Below are 22,940 nucleotides of genomic sequence, written 5' to 3'. Positions count from 1 at the left end.
ACAATATTGTTTTTTCTCTCTCACTTATCATGCTCTTCCCAACATCTCAACTTGTTTTAGACAGGTTTCTGTCCCCCGGTATGTTATGGTCACTCATGTCATGGTCACTAATGACTTCCATGGAGTCACAGCCAAAGGTCATCTCTCCATCTTCTTTATTTTTAGATAGATTTTAAAAAGTTCTTTTATTTATTTATTTTGAGGGAGACAAAGATGAGGGGAGGGGCTGAGAGATAGAGAAAGAGGGAGAGAGAAAAAGAGAGAGAGAGAGAGAGAGAGAGAGAATCCCAAGCAGTCTCTGCAATGTCTGTGCAGAGTCTAACTCAGGGCTAAAACCCACAAACTGTGAGATCATGACCTGAGTCAAAGTCAAGAGTCAGATGCTTAACCACCTGAGCCACGCTTAACCAACTGAGCCACCCAGGCATCCCACCATCCTCTTTCTACAACACTCCCTTGTCTTGGTTTTCACAACTTTCCACTCTCCAGATTTCCTCACATCTCTTCACCCATTCCTTGTCAGCCTACCTTGCTGACTATTACTTCTCTGCCACACCTCTTAGGGTAGGAATGCCCCACAACCCAGCTGCAGGTCCTTTCTATCAGTAGTCTCTCCTAAAATGACCTCAACCCAGTTTCATAGTTTAAAAAATTCTCTACATGCTGATGATGCTCGCATTTATATCTTCAGCTCTTGCCTCTCTACTAAACTTTAGGCTCAGATATCCTAATATCTACTTAAATCTCCACTCAAAGGTCTACTAGCATCTCAGGATCTTGTCATGGCCCCTCAACGCTTTTGACCCACACCCCTCTTACCCCGACCACGAAATTTTTCCCACCTCATGCTTCCCCATCCAAGTATGTGGTATCATTCATCCAAGACCAAAACCTAAGCCTCATTCTTGATCTTACTTTCTGTCACACAACAGGTCCTGTTCATGTATTTATCATCAAATTTTATTGGCTCCACCTTCCACACATATTTTGTTTATTTTTTATACTTATTTATTTATTTTAAGAAAGAGAGAGCAAATGGGAGGTGCAGAGAGAGAGGGGGAGAGAGAGAGAGACAGACAGAATCTNTATACTTTTGCTCATTTATATTATTCTATTTTTATTATATAATTATTAATTTTAAGGTTAATAATGAATAATGAAGTTTTCCAGGGAAAACTTTTAAAAATGTAAGTAAAGATCATGTCAGTCATCTGCTTGAAACCATGTGATAGCTTCCCACTGTGCTTATAATAATCTAAACTCCCAACTACAGCTTATAAGGGCCCTACAGGATCTGGCCCCTGCAAGTTTACAGAGCCTCATCTTGTCCCAAATGCCCTCTTGCTTACTTTATTTCACGCTCACTGTCTTTTCTGTTCTGTAAAGAAGCCAATCAGAATCTCTGCACCAACTCTTCTGTCTTCCTGGAATGTTGTTCCCCTAATTCTTTATATGCAACAGGCTGCTTCTTGTCATTTAGGTCTTGGCATGTCACCTCAGAAAAGCTGTCCTTGACCATCTAAAGTAGTCTCCCTTCCTTGCCTTCACTTTATAATACATCAGGCTGTTTTATTTTCTTCATAGTATTTATCTCTATCAAGATAATTTCTTAAGTGCCTTTTAAGTGTTAATGATCATTCTTTAAGTATTTGCTGCTCTCCACCACACAACCTGAATGTAAGCTCCATGAGGGCAGAAACCTCTGTCCTGTTTGCCATTGCATCCCCCGTGCCTGGAACAGTACCTCGCATGTGGTAGACACACAGTAAATATATATTGAATGAATGTTGAATAAATTAATTGGCAGCAGAGTGGTCACTGCAGCAATATAAAGACAGCAGGCAGTAAAACCTTTTATTTATTGGTGGCAATAAGAAGCAAAATGGAGGGGGAAAATCAATATTAGACCAAACCCACCCAGATTTCATCGAAGGGTATTTAATACTGGAAACGCCAGAGGACTCTTTCCAGGCCACTATTTCTATTACAGAGTATAAAAACTGGAACCACAAATCAATTAAGCGATAAGTCATTATCCATCCATTTATCAAAAGAGAGAGACAGAGAATAAAGGAATAGATCAGTAGAACTTGCTATCTGGAAATTATAGAAGTAGAAAGATGAAATAAATGATGACTCCATTATTTCTTTCCATGAAGACAAAGTAGAGAGTTTGGGAGAATTGCCGGTGGGTGGGAAAAGAGGATGACAGGTTCAGTTTAGAACATGCTGATTTTTACTCATCCCCTGAGAGGTTTCTGGCAGAGGCTCTCAATGTGGGTCTAGGAGTCTGCAGCAAGGACTGGGGAAAAGATAGAAATGAAGGGTATCACCAGCATAGAGATGAGCGTTTAAAGTAATGGAAGCAGGGCCCTTGAGGAGTACAAAGCAACTGAAGGAGAAAGGAATTCCTTCCTTATTTCAAGGGATCTGTTTATTCCATCTCGTGGCTCTCAGGAACGACAAGCAGAAAGTATGGATTTATAGTAATCTCCAATTTCACCATCCTCTTCCCCCGCAGGCCACCCCCTCCTTTGAACAGTTCTGTGGATTCTTTCCCAGGCAGGGGGCCCCAGGCGCGGGCTGTGAGGAGGTATTGTCATCCTCCCTGATGTCAGCTTCATAGCATATGCTCCTCACTACTCACAGGGACAGATATCAAGGTAAGCAATGGAAAATATCTTGGAATGACAGAGATATATTGGGGGAAAAGGCCTGGCTGTAAAGTCCTCGCCATCATTTTGCTCTCCCAGTACAAATGCATGTTCTAATCTTTTAAACACCAGAAACAATGCAGTCAGCAGCAACAATGTCACCCAAACACATAGAGTTTTTGGTAAATTTGGCTAATATCAGCAGGTGAAGTGCTGCTCTAATTTTTATTCACCACCAGCATGTGGCTTGGTAAGATGAAGGAAGTCATCTTAGTAGCAGAGTTGGGCTGAGGTCATCAGGCCTCTAAGCCCAGCCCTTCTGTTTAGAAGGAGTTTTGGCAACAATCTAAGACCATTACCCTACTCTCTCCCTTTGGCACTAAGCAAGGACTCATCCTCCATGTTGGACTTTATCTTGAACCCGTGGTGGGAGCCAAGAACCTATCAGAGACTAATTGTTCTGCTTCCCTTGGCATATTGGCACCAACCAGTGTCAGGGCTTGTGCAGAGAGTATATAACAGTCCTCCTTAATGAGGACATGACAATGAGGGTTTTGTTGTTGAGGAGCCTGTTTGTCCTGTGTCTGTGTCTAGACCCCAAAAGGCAAACCTGTGGTGGTGGTGGGGTGATAGGAGAGGAGAAGACTGTAAAATAGAGACTCAGAAGACAAGGTGGCCAGTGGCCCAAGACGCAGCTGCTATAGAAACTAAACCTAGAACTTTGTTCTGGACACTGCATTTTGAGATTAAGCAGAAAGAGTTTTCTTCTGAACAAGACTAGACAGTTGGAATCTGGATTATAGAACAAAATTCTACTCACATTGAAAAGAAAAACAGAGGTATGCTCCATGGAAGCAGTGGCTTTGTATGACTTGTTCACCTCCATGTCTCCAGGGCCCAGAAGAGTGCCTGGCACATACTGGATGCATAACAAATACTTGTGGAATATGTGAATGAATGAAAAAAATTGAGAATCCCAACTCTTAGAATTTTATTGATAAACTCAGATTATCCAGTGGAAAACTCTCCCTAGTTTTCACAGGAAGAATTTAATTTGTATAACATTCTAGGCAATAAGCCAAAAGCCCACAGTGATTGCTTTTTAAAAAATGGTCTTGTGCCCATTTCCTCCTTTTTGTTTTTCTCTAGACTTCATGTTCCATATTGAATATTTTGAGATTTTGTTTCTCTTGAGCTAACAGTCATCATGAGCTCCCGTTTCTCCTCCTCCCTGTCACTGGGTTGCTGCCACAGCCTGAGGCTATGGTAACTTGGATTTCCATTTTCATACTGTTTGGTATGACATCAGTGGGTGGTCCTTATGGAAAATGCATGTATCCGTGTGTGTGCATGCGCACACACATGTGCACATAATCAACTTGGGAGAAGGAGAAGAACTAAGGAGGGCAATGGACAGTGATGATTCACACCTAAGTGAAATGATTAGGCAGTTCTCAGCCTGTCACCAGATCCATTATAAACACGAGACAGGAAGACACTTCATTAGGTACCAAGTCTCAAATAGACCCTAAGGTGAAGCTCTCAGTTCAAGGTAATTACTGGCCTTCCAAAAACACACGGATGATGAATCCACTAACTCTCAACAGTTCTAAGGTCATGGTAAAATAAGAGACCGGGAAGCTTAGAAGCCAAGCAGGCCCATGGCTGTAAACAGTATGTCCGCTTGCCTGCGAGGAGGGTGTTGAGGACAGCTGGTACCATCTAACCTACTCTGCTGGCCCAGGCTAAGCCAAGCTCCTAAACCTGCCTAGTTCAGGAACAGAGTCATGTACTCTTGACTCTCCTCCCAGCTTCTACCACCATCTCTAGAAATTACTGAGGAAGGGAAATCAGCACCGTTAGATTCCTTACTGGTGAATGGGCAAGAGTTGAAGGGAGAGGCATGTGTACGAGGTCATGAACAATCTCTGGGTCAGCAACGCAGGAGAATGAGTCATGCAAGACAACAAAATACTGGAACATGAACCAGAAGGTTCCCTGAAAATGGTTCACGTAGCTGTGTAGCTTAAAAGTTTTCTTCGTTTTTTCTTACAGAGAATACAGAGTCATGGGCAACAATTTCTATTTTTAGTGCCTCTAACTTGTGGTGTTAATAATGGCAGCCAATATTTACCATTTACTATGTGCCTGACACTGTCTTAATTTTCTTAAACACATCATCTCACAGCTTTACTTCATCCTTAACAACAATTCCCATGGGCAGGTACTGTTAATGTTATCACCAGTTTTTAGATGATGAAGCTGGAGCTTAGAATGGTGAATAAGTTTTCCTGGGACAACGGCTACTGAGTCATAGAGGCAGAATTGGAAGCAGGGCTCTCTAACTTCAGAGCCAAATCTGTTAACCAATATATTATCATAAATGTGCTCCTTTCCTTTACACTTTTTGTGATATGTGATAATTTTATAAAGTCTTAAGCTGATGCAATGGCAATGGCAAGGGATGATGGGGTAACAGTTTTAACCTCTTTAATGGAATAAGGGAATGAATAACATTGCCATAACCCATTTCTCTGTCAGAAAAGCTCAAAATATAAGGATATTGAGGGTATGCTTCAGTCTTTTATTAAATAGTAAGCCATGTTATATGTGTTATTATGCTATGAACAGACAGTGGTGGCTTTCACTGGGGAAACTTTTGATAGGTACATAGCACAGGTATCTTGTACACACAGTTGTATGAGGTTCACGTATGTTCTTCTGAGATGTGTGACAGATTCAGCAACATATCCCCATGTAACTCAGGTGAAGGGTGTCAGAGGCAGGGCTTTCCTATGTATTAACTTCCAGAATATAGAGGTATAGGCTTCAGTTATACTTGGTGGAATGAGCTATACCTGGTTGAAGAATGAGTTTTATCAGTGGCTCAGGAGTGGCTGAGAGAGATGGGGTCCCAGTAGGTTCTAAAGCTTGAGGTTCTCAGTACTTTTTGTCAGTTAGCTACCAGTGTTTTCCAGTGCAGATGGGGAGATTGAAAGCTCAATGTCTTCCAGACTACGAGGCTATGTAAGTTTATGATTCCATGAATGGATATGTCAGGTTGAACTGACAAAACTGTCCAGTTTTCTCTGTTTCCTTATCTATCCAGATTAAGTGATGGAAAGTTATAGGCCATTGAATAGTCACCAATTGGCAACCTTTCTAGAGTACTCATTTCCTATGTGTTATAATTGTGTGGGTATTATCTGCTCAAAGGTCCATTCCAGGCCTAGGCACTTTGACACACTACATACTATTAGGTAGACTCTTACCAAGATGGAGACCCTCACACCACGCTACATACAGTGGGATAACTCTCACCCCACCTATGACTCTCATGACTGTGCCATATCACATTGGGCAGGCCCCATTTAGCCCAGAGTGCTTTCTTTTTTTCCTTGACACAGCCTTTCAGGGCCCTTGTCCACTGACAGGATAATCCCACATAGCACCTTCTCAGACCAAGGCCCACACCACTCCAGTGCATACCCCAAGACAGCTCTACTGGCACCTACTCATGCTCCACATACCATCAGGCAGCCATTGCTCCCATTAGAAACCATATTCTAACAGTGCATGGAGTAAGAACTCTCTTTTGGGGATCACACCTTAGCTGTGAGACATAGTTAGACAAGTCTTCTCTCCACCAGAGTGTACCCTACAGTTACACAGCCTCAAAACTGGGAATCAATGGGTCATAGGAAATGTTCTCTCCCTTACTTTTTTCATTGTAATAAAATACCACAGAATTGAACACATAAGTGGAGGCTTTTCCAAATTTAAATTCTGCTCAAGAGTATGAATGTAAATTGGATTGATTTTCCACATTTTGTTTTATCCGTTCGTGTATTGATGGACATTTGGATTGTTTCCACTTTGGGGCTTTTATAAATAATGCTGCTATGAACATTTCTATACAAATTTTTGTGTGGGCATATGTTTTCATTTCTCTTGGATTTATACCTCAGAGTGGAATTGTTGAGTCACATGGTAACTCTATGTTTACCATTTTTTAATGTTTTGTTAAATTTATTATTAAGGGACAGAGGGAGACAGAGAATGAGCATGGGAGGGGCAGAGAGAGGGGGAGACACAATCTGAAGGAGGCTCCAGGCGCTGAGCTATCAGCACGGGGCTGACACGGGGCTCGAGATCATGAGATCTTAATCAGCTGAGCCACCCAGGTGCCCCTCTATGTTTACCATTTTGAGGAATAGTCAAACTGTTTTCAACAATGACTGAACCATTTTACATTCCAACCAGCAATGCGTAAGGGTTCCAGTATCCCCTGAATACTTGACATTTGTCATTTACCTTTTTAAAAAAATTATAACCATCCTATCAGATATGAAGTGGTATCAAATTGTGGTTTTTATTTGAATTTCCCTAATGATGTTGAGAATCTGTGTGTGTGTGTATGTGTGTGTGTGTGTGTGTGTGTGTGTGTGTGTAATATTTGTATATCCTCTTTGGAGAAATTTCTTTTATCATTTTAACCCTTTATCATTTTTATCATTGAGTTGTAGAAGTTTCTTATATATTCTAGATATAATTTCTTATATGTTCAGATATATGATTTATAAATATTTTCTCCTATTTTGTGCATTGTCTTTTCACGTCCTTTTTTATGTTCTTTTTTGTTTTTTTAAGACAGAGGAAACAAGCATGAGCTGGGGAGAGGAGCAGAGGGAAAGAAAGACAGAGAGAGGGAGAGAGAATCTTAAGCAAGCTCCATGCCCAGCACAGAGTCCGATGTGGGGCTTGATTCCACAACCCCAGGATCATGACTTGACCTGAAATTGAGAGTTGGATGCTCATCTGACTGAACCACTCAAGTGCCCGTCTTCACTTTCTTGATAGTGCCGTTGACACACAAAAATTTTTAATTTTCACAGTCTAATTTATCCATGTTCCTCCTTTGGTTGCTCATACTTTGGTGTCATATCTAACCAAATGTTGCCTCCTTCAAACACATGAAAATCGATTCCTATATTTCCTTCTAAGAGTTGTATAGCTTAGCTCTTTTATTTAGGTCTTTGTACCATTTTCAGTTATATTTTTTATATTATGCAAGGCTGGCATCAAAATCCCTTACTTTGCACCTGGATATCCAGTTGTCCTATAGTCATTTGTTGAAGAGACTGTTCTTTTCTCTTTAAATGGTCTTGGACTCTCAATTAGATTCCATTGATCTCTATGTTTCTGCTTATGGCCAGTTCCATATGGTCTTGATCAATGTAGCTTTATACTAAGTTTTGAAACTAGTAAGTGTGAATCTTCCAAGTAAGTTTTTTATTCAAAATCATTTTGGCTATTCTGGGACTCTTGCGTTTTCGAATTACCTTATTCATGTCTGAAAAACAAAAGTCCACTGGAGTTTTGAAAGGAATTGCATTGATGTATAGATCATTTTGAGGAGTGATATCATCTTAATAATACTATGTCTTTCATTTCATAAGCATTGGAGGTCTTTCCGTTTATTTCTTAATTCCAATCAACAATGTTTTATTGTTTTCAGTGTACAAGTTTTTTCACTTCTTTGGATAAAGTTATTTGTAAGTATTTTATTCTTTTTTGATACTATTGTAAATGGAAATATTTTTTCAATTTCATTTTCATATTTTCTATTTCTAATGTGTAGAAATACAGTTTTTATATTTATTTCATATTCTGAAACTTTGTTGAACTCATTTGTTGTAATAGTTTTTAAATGTATTCCTTAAGATTTTCTAATTATAAGGTCATATTATCTATGAATAGGGGTAGATTTACTTCTTCCTTTTCAATCTAGACACCATTTCTTTCTTTTTCTGGACTAATTTCCAAGCCTAGATCCTCTAGTACAATGTCGAATAGGAATGGTGAAAGTTGGCATTCATGTCTTATGACCTATTGGAGAAACTTTCAGTCTTTCATTATTATGATGTTAGTTGTGTTTTTTTCTTTCATAGTTTATAGTCAAGTTGGTTTCCATATAACACCCAGTGCTCATCCCAATAAGTGTGCTCCTCCATGCCCATCACCCCCCTTCCCCTTACCCCCACCCTCAGGCCTCAGTTTATTCTCAGTATTCAAGAGTCTCTCATGGTTTCCTCCCTCCGTCTCCCCAAATGTCNCTTTATTAAGAAGGGATGCTCTGGGCACCTGGGTAACTCAGTCGGTTAAGTGTCTGACTTCGGCTCAGGTCATGATATCATGGTTCGTGGTTTCGAGCCCCGCATCGGGCTCTGTGCTGACAGCTAGCTCAGAGCCTGGAGCCTGCTGCACATTCTCTATCTCCCTCTCTCTCTGATCCTCACCTGCTCATGGTCTCTCTCTCTCTCTCTCTATCTCTCAGAAATAAATAAATACATTAAAAAATTTTTAAAAAGAAGGGATGCTCTATTTTGTCAAATGCTTTTTCTGTATCTATTGACAGGATCATATGGTTTTCATCATTCCTTTTGCTAATGTGATGTATCATATTGACTGAATTGCGAATATTGAACCAGCCCTGTAACCCAGGAATGAATCCAATTTGATCATGGTGGATAATTCTTTTTATGTGCTCTTGAATTCGATTTGCAAGTATATTGCTGAGGATTTTTAGATCCGTATTCATCAAGGATATTGGCCTGTAGTTCTCTTTTTTTAGCTGGGTCTCTGTCTGGCTTGGGAATTAAAGTAACTCTGGCTTTGTAGAATGAGTATGGAAGTTTTCTTTCCATTTCTATTTTTTGGAATATTTTTGATGAATTGGAATTAATTCTGATTTACATGTCTGGTAGAATTCCCCAGGGAAGCCATCTGGCCCAGGGCTCTTATTTTTTGGGAGATTTTTGATAACTGGTCCAATTTCTTCACTAGTTGTGGTTCTGTTCAGATTTTCTGTTTCTTCCCATGTGAATTTTGGTAGTGTGTGTGTGTTTAAGAATTTGTCCATTTCTTCTAAGTTGTCCAGTTTGTTGGCATGTAATTCTTCTTAGTATTCCCTAATAATTGCTTGTATTTCTGAAGGGTTGGTTGTAATAAATCCATTTTCTTTCATGATTTTGTCTATTTGGGTGCTCTCTCTTTTCTTTTTAGAATGCTGGCTGGAGTTTTATCAATTTTGTTTATTTTTATTCAAAACACCAACTCTTGGTTTCATTGATCTGTTCAGCTCTTTTCTTGAGAATCGATATTGTTTATTTCTGCCCTGATTTTTATTTATTTATTTATTTATTTTTATTTTTTTTCTTATGCTGGGTTGGGGTGCTCTTTTTGCTCTCCCTTTAGCTGCTTTAGGTGCGCTGTTAGATTTTGCACTTGCACTTTTTCTAATTTCTTGAAATAGGTCTGGAGTGCAATGTACTTTCCTCTTATGACTGCCTTTGCCGCGTCCCATAGAGTTTGGATTCTTGTATTTTCATTTTCATTTGTTTCCATATAGTTTTTAATTTCTTCTCTAACTGCCTGATTGGCCCATTCGTTCCTTAGTAGGGTATACTTTAACCTCCATGTTTTTGGAGGTTTTCCAGATTTTCTCCTGTGATTGATTTCAAGTTTTATAGCATTGTGATCTGAAAGTGTGCATGGTATTATCCTAATTCTTTTATATTTATAGAGCGCTGCTTTATCACCCGGTATGTGATCTATCTTGGAAAATATGTCATGTGCACTTGAGAAGAAAGTGAATTCCATAGCCTCAGGATGCAGAGATCTAAATATATCTGTCAAATCCATCTGCTCCAATGTGTCATTCAAGTCCATTGTTTCTTTAGTGATTTTCTGTCTAGTTGATGTATCCATTGCTGTAAGTGGAATATTAAAGTCCCCCACTATTAGTACATTCTTATCCATAAGATTGTTTCTGTTAGTGATTAATTGTTTTATGTATTTGTGTGCTTCTGTATTCAGTGCATAGACATTTATAATTGTTAGCTCTTCCTGATGGATAGACCCTGTAGTTATTATATAATGCCTTTCTTTATCCCTTGTTACTGCCTTAACTTCAAAATCCAGTTTGATATAAGTATGGCTACTCCAGCTTTCTTTTGACTTCCAGTGGCATGATAAATATTTCTCCATCCCCTTACTTTCAATCTGATGGTGTCCTTAGTTCTAAAATGAGTCTCTTGTAGACAGCAAATAGATGGATTTTGCCTTTTTGATCCATTCTGCTACCCTATGTCTTTTGATTGGAGCATTTAGTCCATTTACATTCAGTGTTATTATTGAAAAATATGGATTCAGAGTCACTGTGTTCTTTGTAGGATTCATGCCTGTAGTGGTGTCTCTGGTACTTTAGTTGTGGATTTTTAATAGATTTCCTTAATTAGATTGGGAAAGGTTTCTTTTATCTATAGTTTTTTTGAGTTTTTATCATGAAAGAATGTTGAGTTTTGTCAAATTTTTTCTTTATCTATTGAGATTATAATGTGAGGTCTTCTTTATTAATATTGTGTGTTACATTGATTGATTTTCATATGTTGAACCATTCTTGCATTTTTGGGATAAATCCCACTTGGTAATGGTGCATAATATTTTTTATGTTCTTCTAGATTTGCGTTGTTACTGTCGTGCTGATATTTTTACATCTATATTTGTGAAGGATATTGGTGTGTTTTTCTTGTGACGTCTTTGTCTGGTTTTGGTATAGGGTGACACTAGTCTCATAGAAAGAATTAGGAAGTGTTCCCTCGTCTTTAATTTTGGGAAAGCTTGTGAAGTATCAGTGTTAGTTCTTTTAACATTTTGTAGAATTCACCAATGAAACCTTCTTGTCCTGGGTTCTTTTGATTATTAACTCAATTTCTACATATAGGTCTATTCAAAATTTTAAATTTCATTTTTAGTGAGTTTGGTCGTATGTGCAACCCTTTCCATTTGTTATGTCTCTTTAAACTTTTTATTCTATAACTGTGTTCCCTTCTTTTTTCCCCATTATCCTGCCTTTTAAATACACCAAGTTTGGGGTGCCTGAGTGGCGCAGTTAGTTAAGTGTCCAACTCTTGATTTCAGCTCAGGTTATGACCCCATAGTTCTTGAGTTAGAGTCTTGTGTTGGGTGCTGTGCTGACAGCATGGAACCTGCTTGGAATTCTCTCTCTCTTTCCCTCTCTCTCTGCTCCTCTCTTACTCATGTTTTCTTTCTCTTTCTCTCAAAATAAATAAATAAGCATTTTTAAAAATTAAAAAATAAAGACACCAAGTTTGTTTTCTCTATATTCTATTCTATATTTGAATAGTCAGGCTTTTCATTGATTTGAGATATCACTTTTATCACTATCTAAATTCCCATATATACATGAATCAATTTTTAGACTTTTCATTATATGTATTTATTTTATTCAGTTCTATGCAAATACATTTTTAATTACTCATATGTATCATGTGCTCTAATATCTATCAAGCAAGTATCTTGTCTATTTCTTTTAAAAATTATCTTGTCTATTCTTGCNTTTAGGATTTAGGTTTTCATTGTGTTTTTCTTGTAAGATTTCTTTTGTGAGAATTTAGATCCTTAACACCATGTCTTCCATCTATAAGCAGGTCTTTTTTTAAGTTGTGTTGTAAAGTTTCATAGCTTTAAAATTTTGACTATTTTTTAAGTCATATTTATTCCTATATATATTAGAATCTTTTTTCTATAATAAATGTGATGTTTTTCCTTTACATTTTCCAATTACTNCCTCTAAATATTTTACACTTCACTTTATTTTTAAACCTTTTTTCTTTTTTTAAAGTTTATTTAGTTTGAGAGAGAGAGAGAGAAACAGTGTGAGTGGGGGAGGGGCAGAGAGAGAGGGAGGGAGAGAATTCCAAGCAAGCTCCATGCTGCCAGCACAAAGCCCCGACGTGAAGCTTGAACTCATGAAACTGCAAGATCATGACTTGAACTGAAAAGAAGAGTCAGACACTTAAACGACTGAGCCACCCAGGCACCCCTTTTCAGCTCTTATTATATTGATTAGGATATCTAGTACCATATGGAATGGTGGTTGTTAAGGATCGTTTTCTTAATGATTTTTCTTAATGCTTCTAAATTTTCACCATTAAAGCATGCTTGCCGTAGGTCTTTAGTAGATAAGTTTCACCAACATAAGAAGTTCCTACTTTACTAAAAGATTTGTTAAATCATAGATGCATGGTGTAGTGAGTGTAGTTTGAGACCAGGTCCCATCTTCATTAGGAAAGAGGTACATAGGAAGCATGGACTTCTTTGGGCTGCAGAACATTGGTTTGGGTTGAATTGAGCTCTGGACAGGTGGACCCTGAAAAATGAAGCTAGACATCTGTGGAATCTCCTAGAAGTGAAAAAATTGCCAGAGGATAGGCTCTGTACATACCATGCAAGCTCAGGCTCACCAGCAAACAGGCTCTTGCTTGGGAGAAGAGAGGCGAAAAAGTTTGGCCTAGAAGGGTCCAGGCCCAGCAGATCAGATTTCTGCTGTAGACTTTATTTCCTGACTGACTTCATTAATCAAGACTATTTGGGAACAGAAGAGAATGAGGAACTGTGGTTTGTTACACCTCCATCAAAGTGTAGAGCCCTTGGGTCTGGAAATTATCTTGGTTTTGTTTTGTTTTGTTTTGTTTTTGTGTGTTTCTTACTGCTTCAGGAGAGAAAGGCCACTACCTCAAAGACTATCATCCTGTTAATGGCATCCACTGTTGAGGGCTTACTGACTTTGCTCTTTCCATGTCATACTATTTGCAGTGTCATATGACAGCTTCAGCTTCTGCTACCAGAAGAAAAAGAATCAACTTGTGCTTCTTATCCTAGGTTGGAAGAACTGGTGGCTAAAGCCAAATGCCTAACAGGTGCTTTCCTCGAAAGAACCTCTCTTCCTCATACTTTTGGGAACTACCTGAAAATCACAATAGAACAAAGTGTTCTTCAGTCAAGTCATGGTCAAGTGAAAGGAACTAGTTGTCCACATACCTGGATTCTAATATTAAACCCTTTACTCACTTGCTATATAAGCTAGCACAAATAATTTAATTTCTCTGTGCCTCAGTTTCCTGTATGCCAAAGGAGGATAAAAACACTATCTCAATAGGCATTGTGATGATTAAAGGAGATAAATATAAGATGTGTAGTGAAGAATCTAGTAATCTTCAGGGTCCATGAAATGTTATTTGTAAGAATGAAGTACTGAATGGAATCATGAAAAGCTCCAGAGTGAAAGAGGAGAAATACTGTCTTATTCTACATCCCTCTCTCTCCAGTGACTTGCAAGCAGATACTCACTAAAAAGAACCAAGATTCTCCCCAGAGGCTTTCAGTAGCCCCCTGCTTGGAGACTAGCCATTTCTTTGTGGGAAGGGTGGGCACATGAAATGGGGCATTCATTGTCAAACAGTTACTCCTTAGACATGAAAAGCAGCTCTAAACCCCCCATCAGTGCTCATGATTAGCTTGGGACTGACTTGATTTAATCCCTGAATAACTAGATTTTTCCTGGTCTTTCAGGGATTTTGTTAGCAAGGGGAAGAGCACAATTCCAGGACTGCTCCAGGCTACAGACCCCTCCCACGCACCCTGAACCATGCTAGTCTGTTTACTGCTCTGAACATCAGAGTGCCTCGGTTGTTGAAAGGGGAAACCAGATGGTGTATCTTATTTGGGCTCTGATATGCTCCCACTTTGGCTAAACCATTCCGCTACTCTGTATGAACAATTTCGTACTTGCAGAAAAAGGGTGACACTGTGAGTCATACCTCTTTCACCAGGACTTGTGAGGAAGGGAAGTAGACCATTTCAAAATAACAATAACAGTAGTAATAATTCTACCATGTAATGGGTACATAGTCTGTGTCAGGGAGAACACGGCTAAGCACTCTGCATGGTTTCATTCATTCAGGCCTTATAAGAACCCTATAAAGTAGGTGCTGTTTATCTATTTGACATAGGCGAAAATTGAGACCCAGAAAGGTTCAATGACTTGCTCAAGGTCTCAAAACTAGTATTTTATAGTTTCTGTTGCTATTGCTATTGTAATTGACACAATTTCTTATCAGATATCCTAATAAGTTATTGCTAATGTATAGGAAAGCCATTGATTTTAGTAAGCTGATATTTTATCCAACCACCTTTCTGACTTTTCATAGTGGTCCTGATATTTTATCAGTTAACTATCTTGGATTTCTATATAGCCATATGGTTTGCAAATAACAGCACTTTTTTCTTTTGCTTTCTAATACTTATTCACTTATTTATTTTTCTTACTTTATTGTATAGGTTAGGACATCAGAGTGTTGAATAGTAAGTGAGAATACTAGCCATACTTGTCTTATTTCTCATCTTAATGTTTTGTCAAGAAGTACTACCAATAATTACTACCAGTAATGTTTTTTGAGTACTTAATATTGCCTGACACTCTGTGCCTTTATATTTTTTATGTCATTTAATCCTCATACCAACACTATGAGGAAGGTGCTATTATTTTCTTAATTTTAGTGGATGAGGAAAGTGAAACTCAGAGAGATTAAATAATTTGCCCAAGAACATACACATTATATATGATGGAACCAGGATTCAAACCTGTCCAGTCTGACTCCAAAGCTTCCTATGCTCATAGCCAAAATTACCTACTGGTAGTTTTTTAAAAAGTTTGTTGAGCCAGTTCTATTTTTTGTTTGCTGTGGGATTTTATTTTATTTTATTATTATTATTATTTTTTGCTATGGGATTTTAATCATGAGTGGGTATTAAATTTTGTCAAAAATTTTTTCTGCATATGTTGAGATGATTATATAGTTTGTCTCTTTAATCTGTTATTGTAGTGAATTACATTGACAATTTGCTAATATTGGGGTACCTGGGTGGCTCAGTTGGTTAAGTATCCGTCTCTTGATTTTGGCTCAGGTCATGATTTCACAGTTCATCAGATTGACCCCCACCTCAGGGTTTGCACTGACAGCTGGAGCCTGTCTCTCTCTCTCTCTCTCTCCACCTCCCCCACTTGCACATGCACACGCATGCTCTCTCCCTCTCTCTCTTTCTCTCTCTCTCTCAAAATAAATAAATAAACTTAAAAAAATCATTTGCTAATGGTGAACTATCCTTACATTCCTGGGATAAACCCTACTTGGAAGCATAATGTATCATTTTAATAAGCTGCTAAATTTCATTTGCTTTGTATTGATATTCACAAGTGACATTAGTGTGTATATATATATTTTTTCCTTTCTAGTCTTGCCTGATTTGTGGGAGTACCTCATATTTTTCTATACTATGGAACCATTTTTTATAAAATGGGAGTTGTCTGAGATTTAAAGACTTGGAATGATAAATCTGCTTATCTTTTCAATCCATTCTGTGTTCCTTGCCTATGATTTTCTACTTCTTATTGGGTGAATTTTAGTAATTTGTCTTCTAGAAATTTTCCCATTAAAACATATTAGTTTAAACGGTCATGTAGCATTGTCTTATTTTTAATATCACCTTAGTATCTGTGTTTGTGCCCCTACTTGGCTTCCTATTGGTATTTATTTGTACCTTCTGTTTTCTTAGGAGTACTTATGGAATGAAGCTTTGACCTTTAAAAAGTTTTAGTTTTATAAGTTTGTCTATTTCGCCATTTCCTGATTTAACCTTATACTTGTTCTGAAGTTGATAGCTTAATTAACTTATTTTTTATTTGTTTTTATTTTCTAACAAGTGAATTTAAGGCCATATGCTGTTCCCTGAATATTGCCTTAACTGCTTCCAGCAGACTTTGGTTGTTCACATCATCATTCAGCCCTAAAGCATTTGTAATATCAATTTAAATTCCTCTTTTGTTCAAGAGTTATTTAGAAGTGTGTTCATTTTTCATTTATAGGTGTGTATTGTGTTGGGTCCATGTGATGGGAGTGGGGTAGTTGGGTTTATTTTTTTTCTAATTTTTAATTGCTTTTGAGTCCTGCATGGCTGGATTTTCAGTCTGTATTCTCAATCAATACAAACAGTAATTGTCTGCCCCAGTGTGCAGCTCCGCCTGTTTCCCAATCTGGAGGCAGTGTGATATTGGCTTTTTTATATTCAGCACCACCTAGGAGTGAGCACTTGGGGATGTGAGAAATGAGATTGAATGTCAGCTCCAAAAAAATCAGTAGATCCACCAAGAGAGGAGAGGGAAAGCTAAAGCTTTCTCTCCAAGATTGGAGAGTAGGGATTTGCCTTATGAGGCCTCTTTGCCTGGTGGAACACCCTTGACCATAGTAACTCAACTAATTCTGGTAGTCTGTAGCCATGCTGAAAAGTCTTGGCTAGTTGATTATGGGCACATCCCATAGGTCGTGTGGGATTGAGGAAGTAGAATCTTCAAAGACATGTCCTAAGAAATAATCCATCTATCCATGGAGACTAGGATTCCTCATTAATTTTTATTCTACTCACCATCACTGTCTTCTTGCTTTTCAAAAGTACAGTGCCCATAGCAAAGGGGACACTGTGTATATTCCCTGTAACCTGTGGTATTTCTTGGCTTGTATTTATAACTCTTGTGCAGTTGTCTTGTCTCCCCACTTATATTTTAAGATCCTTGAGGGCAAGGATCGCAACTCACCTCGCTCCACAGTAGTTCCCCAAACATTTTTACAGAGCTAAGCAAAACAAATATCAGTAAATGTTCATTGGAAGAATAAATGGGACAGATGAACAGAGACCAGATATTCTTAGCAAAATAAAATAAAACCCAAACAAAATACATCTTTTTCCTGCTTAACAGTCTGGATGGGTGTCATATCTCTTTTTGTACCTTATCTATAAGAATACAGTCTCATTGCCTTGCAACACAGGTCTGTATGTCATCTCTCAGGACAGGGGCCTCTTTCAGACTGCTTGTTTGTGTTCTTTCCCTCCTCCCACTGCTACTTCCCATCCCCCACTGCTGCCTGATCCATACATCCTGACAATGGTGGGTTTTAATTTGTTTTCTAGATGAATAGGGCTGATTCCTCCCAACTAGACTCCAGCAGAGCGTTTTGTTTTCATTCCCACATCCATTGTTTTTAATGTCCATGCTNCTTCTGTATCATTAATGACAGTGCAGGATAAAATGGGACCTAACACTGCCTTCTGCTAACCTCCGTGCCAGTTATCCCCATGCAGTACACTAGATTATCTATTAGCTCTTTCTCTTTATCCTGATCAATTTTCTACTCATTCAAGCTATTACAAATTATATTTTGCATTATATTAGCACAAGGTAACGCTGAAACAAGAGAACAGATTGGTTGAGATTCCAGGGGAGTTTAACCAACCCAGAGTTTCCAGAGCTGTTATGAAGCTCCTATCTTTACGCTGCTGAATTTCATCATCTATATGGACAAAAGCAGGTTAGTCTTGAACTATGCGTGCTTCTAGCGAGGTGACCAGTACTCTGTGCCTTCAGAATGGTTGCAATCACACCTCTAGGTCCGGGCATGCCTCAAATGGAGACATCTTGCCTCTCTGAGGCTGAGCTACCTTTCCTGCAGAAACATCTTTGCAATTCCTTCACTGCAGGGCAATCTTTGTAATTCAAGTTAAACTGGGGGGCAGGAACAAGGAGGACAATAATGTTTCAATCTAATGTTAGGGCTTTTGTGACCTTGTCATCACTAAGCCTCCTGAATGGCTCTTTCAACTGAATCACAGAGCTTAGAGCTGGAAGGGACCCTGAGGCTATCTGATGAAGCTACCTTCCTACAGTTTGGATGCTATTATGATCCCCATTTTATAGGTGAGGCAACTGAGGCCCACGGTAAATACCAGTCTGTAATCCCAGGAACATCTGAAGACCTTACACTTAATCCTGCCACTGTTCACACTTTTCCCTACATTGTGATCTTCTGTTTCAGTCACTGATCGGATCTGCTGATGCTCTCCAAAGAGTCTGGCCATGTTGTTACATGACAGGTACCTAGTGGGAAAAATTTTCACTCCCAACTCACATAATTGAGGGCAGATCTGACTCACTCTTGTTTGCCTGTAGAGAATTGTTGTATCCTTTAATGCAGTGATACTTTCCTTGAGCCTCCAGACCCGCATGTGGTTCATTCACGTGCAGCTTGCCATTTGCCCAACCTTTTGATGTCTGTACTAAAATATTCTTTGCGATGATACTCCACAGGGTGCATGTAGTTACCAGGTGGCTCTCATAGTTAATGAGTGATTACATATCAGGCTCCCAATCCATGTAAGTGGCCCAACCTAATGGTACAGCGTGTTGCATGCTTATACCATTTATCTGGATGTTAAAAGTGTTCTAGGGAGGTCCCACATACACCACTGAGAAAACTAGTTCGCCGATGTCATATTGGTCTCTGGAAATTGATAGAACTGGGTTACAAGCCTTGCTTCACTATGAAATGGTGACTGCCTGACTAGCTCATAGTAATGTGTTACTGTAAGCTTTCTGTGCCTTAATTTCTTTAACTATAACAGGATAATGATGGATAATGATAGTACATGTCTCACAGGTTTGTTGTGAGGATTGAGATCATCTCTGTAAAGAATTGCACCCACACATTGCCTGCCATGCTGTAAAGACTTAATACACCACCATTATTGTCACTACCATCACCATCATCCTCATCCTCATCATCGTCACCATCTCTAACTTCATTTGAGGGGTACTGTAAGATGATTCAATAAAATGATATAAATTATGCGGCAGAACTTTTCATTCCTAGTAGAGCCTCAAAAATAGCAACTGTTATGATAATGGTTATTAAGGTACTGGGAGCAGCCCATGAAGCCGTCAGATTTCTGGAACATGGCTTATTTGGTCACACAGGTGGTTGATCTTGAGCAAATAACACTGTTTAAATTTTTCACATGTCTCTGCCAGAGAGCAGAGTGATAAAGACCATGGAATCCTTTAGAAATGTATCCTGTTGGTGAATTTTTCCTTTAACCCTTTGTCAGATTTTTAAAAACGATACTAAAATGTATGTTCAGAAAATAATTTTTTTTGAGAGTAGAATTGTGACAAATGGTCTCACCAGAGTGGCTGACTAACATACACCAATTTTGCAAGGCAGAATTTTGACATGTGCTCTGATTACTTGTTCTCAACCTTTCTTTGATTTCAGCATCCACCCACATACCATACCTCCTACATAAACACCCAGCCAGACTTGTGTACTGGAAATCACAAGGGGTTAAGAATCAGAAAGACCTTGATTCTACTCCAAAACTTCACCACTTGACAGTTCTGTGACCTTGGCCAAATCTTTCAATGCCAGTTTCCTGATCTATAAGCTGGTATAGAAATAGTGTCCCGACCCGTTATCCAAAAGCTTTTGGAGGCAGATAGTTTCATAATTCTGTATTTTTTCATTTTAAAAATGCTGCATGGTGCATAATAATACCTTCAGTGGAATTTGGAACAGAACCCATTAACCAATCACATCACCATTTCTGCCAGGAAACATATAGATATTTACATTGAAAGAGACTCACAGGTTTTGTCACAGTAGAAGTTTGGGCAGACAACTCGCAAAAACACTGGTTTTCAAAGCTTTCTGGGACTTGCAGTTCTTTTTTTTTTTCCTAACTCTTTAATTTTTTTTTTTTACAAATAGTTTATTGTCAAATTAGTTTCCACATAACACTCAGTGCTCATCCCCACAAGTGTCCTCCTCCATGCCCATCCCCCCTCCCCCCCACATCCATCAGTCCTCAGTTTTTGTCAGCATTCAAGAGTCTCTCATGGTTTGCCTCTCTCCCTTTCCCCCACCATTTCCCCGCTTCTTCTCCCCCTTGTTCCTCCGTCAAGTTCCTCCTAATCCTCCTTTACGTGCAAACATATGATATTTGTGGGACTTGCAGTTCTTGATAATGGACTGAAGAATTGTAGCTGACCTCATGAGATTATTTAACAATAATCTTGACCCTTAACAGGGTTATGTGAAATACAGCATGTGTAACATGCCGTAGGGTCCCACTGACCCGAAACTGAACTTCAGACATATCTGGGTGTGTGAAGATCCCTAGATGTCTATTTGCTGGAGCTAATCTGTAGAAAGTAAAAGATGAAATGAGAAGGACTGTGTCAGAAANCTAGGTTGGGGGATGTTGCTGTCGGAAGAAGCTAAAGTTGCTCTTATTACACAGGGCCTCACTGAGACACAGGGTAGAAGCAATATTGCTTCAGTGTCTAGGTCACAAGGTGCGGTCAGAACAGAAAGGGGGCATTTCCAACCTTTCTGGGCAGACCCATTGGTGGCTTCAGCCAAAGTTTCCTTCAGGTAGGCAGCACCATTCAGGCCCTTTGTAGATTTGGGGCAGGGAGGGGCTGCCATTGATGGTCTTTCATTAGAAATGGAAGCTCCCGGGTGGCTCAGTCGGTTGAGCTCAGGTCATGATCTTGCAGGTTCATGAGTTTGAACCCCACATCGGGCTCCCTGCTGTCAGCCTGTCAGTACAGAGACTGCTTCAGGTCCTCCATCCCCCTCTCTCTGCCCCCTCCCATGCTTGCACTCTCCCCAAAATAAATAAATATTAGAAAAAAAGAAAAGAAGAAATGGAAGCTTTCCCCAGGAAAGGGACTCATGTAAGTCATGGTCCCCACTGGATCCCCCAGCAATTGGGCAAGTGTCTGGCACATAGTATGTACTTAAGAAACATTTGTTGAGTTAATTTGTTGGTAGTTGACATTCATGAGGAGAGAAGGAGTAGAGCAGTCAAAGGACTGTTCTCGAGAATTCTCAGAAATAACTGTGGAGATGGTAAGGGGGACTGAGGCCCTCTATTGAGCAGGTAGGGACACAAGTCAGTGACACTTGAGTTAATAAAGTGCATGTGATTTCACTTGTAGTCAAAATCAGGTATGGCCTTGAGAAAACTTGAGGCCTAACATTTTACAAAGGTTCATGGTGTTTTCTGGAGTATTCTGGGTATTAGATAGCTGAGCTTCATATAGATAACAAGTGGCTATGGGGAAGTTTCTAATTATAAAGAAGACCTTCAAAGTGGGATGAGGGTGGAGGAACAGGGGTTGATTCTAGCAGGTTCTTCTTGGAATTTTTTAGCTACCCCACTGACCCTTGTGATATTGGTTTGGAGGAAGGGAGAGGCAAAAGTAATTGGTTGGGGGAAAAAGCTAAAAAGAAAAGATTTTGTTGTTGTTGTTCTCCACTGTGCCAAAAGGAAAACATTTTTACTTGAGTTATTATACTTAAGGTGAATTCAGCTGCATCCATGTGCTTACTACATGAAAGGAAATGCAAAGTTACATATATCTTGAATATACAGCATTTCTCATGACATACGGTAGAAATTTAGTAGTGATTTTTAAACGGATGATATTTCCTTTTAATCCCTCTCTACCTGTGATCCATGACTATGAGCTTCTTGAGGAAAGAGAATACAGATAAAAGTCTACCTTTGTTTCTTTAATGCCTAGCATGCTTCCCGACACACAATAGGTGTTAACTAAAAATTGGTTGTCCATTGAATTAATGAAATACATTGATAATTACAATGGATACAAAAGTTAATGCCACAGAAATAATTACCTTCTCTCAAACTGGTGAAATCTGACACCAACACTAATAATTTGCTTAGCAAACAATTCTTTGGTAGGAAATGCAAAGGATACTTTTGTTCTACCCTAGGGCTGGATTATCATGGAACCCGAATGAATGTGGTTGTCCCATTTTTCTTATCTTGGCTTTTCACATTCCTTTCCCATAAATCAGAATACAGCCCAGAAAGGAAAAACCAATCCTTTCCTTCACATGATTTGGTGTATCGTGCATGCTGGCTTCAGTTGGCTCACATTTCCTAAGTAGTCCCTTGCCTCAGACTGGTTGATGGCTCTTTTTAATGAGACCTTCGTGACTTGCTGCTTGCCCAAATTAGTTTATTCATTCGTCTGCAAGCTGACTTTTAACAAGGCTCCACTCTCGTAGACTTGACTCCTTATTCACTCAATATCCTCTCTCACTTGTTCCGAGGCTAGTTTTCAGTTTCTTTCTCTTTTCCCTGATTTATTCACATGAGCCCCTTTCTCTTTTGTCTGACCTCTTAAGTGCCACCTTCTTCTTCCTGTGCCACCCAAAGTACACTCGAAACATTTGAATTGATGAATTGCATTCTTGTTTGTGTTCTTCCTTCTTCTGTTTTCACCACGGCCAACTCTTGACCTCTTTGACCAGCTGTTGCACAAAAGACTTCATCTCTGAATTTTTTATTCTGGAAGGTGCAACACTATGCTCTTGACAATGAGCAAGGGAGGGATTTCCCATCCAGGCAGTACCCACTCTTACCCCGTGCTTTCCCCACTATATGAGCCAACTCTTTTTTTTAACTTTATTTTTAATTTTTAATTGTTATTTTCCAATTGAA

This window comes from Crocuta crocuta, unplaced genomic scaffold, assembly GCF_008692635.1.
Source record: "Crocuta crocuta isolate KB4526 unplaced genomic scaffold, BGI_CrCroc_1.0 scaffold238, whole genome shotgun sequence".
Lineage (NCBI taxonomy): Eukaryota > Metazoa > Chordata > Mammalia > Carnivora > Hyaenidae > Crocuta > Crocuta crocuta.
Note: the sequence above shows the minus strand (reverse complement) of the source record.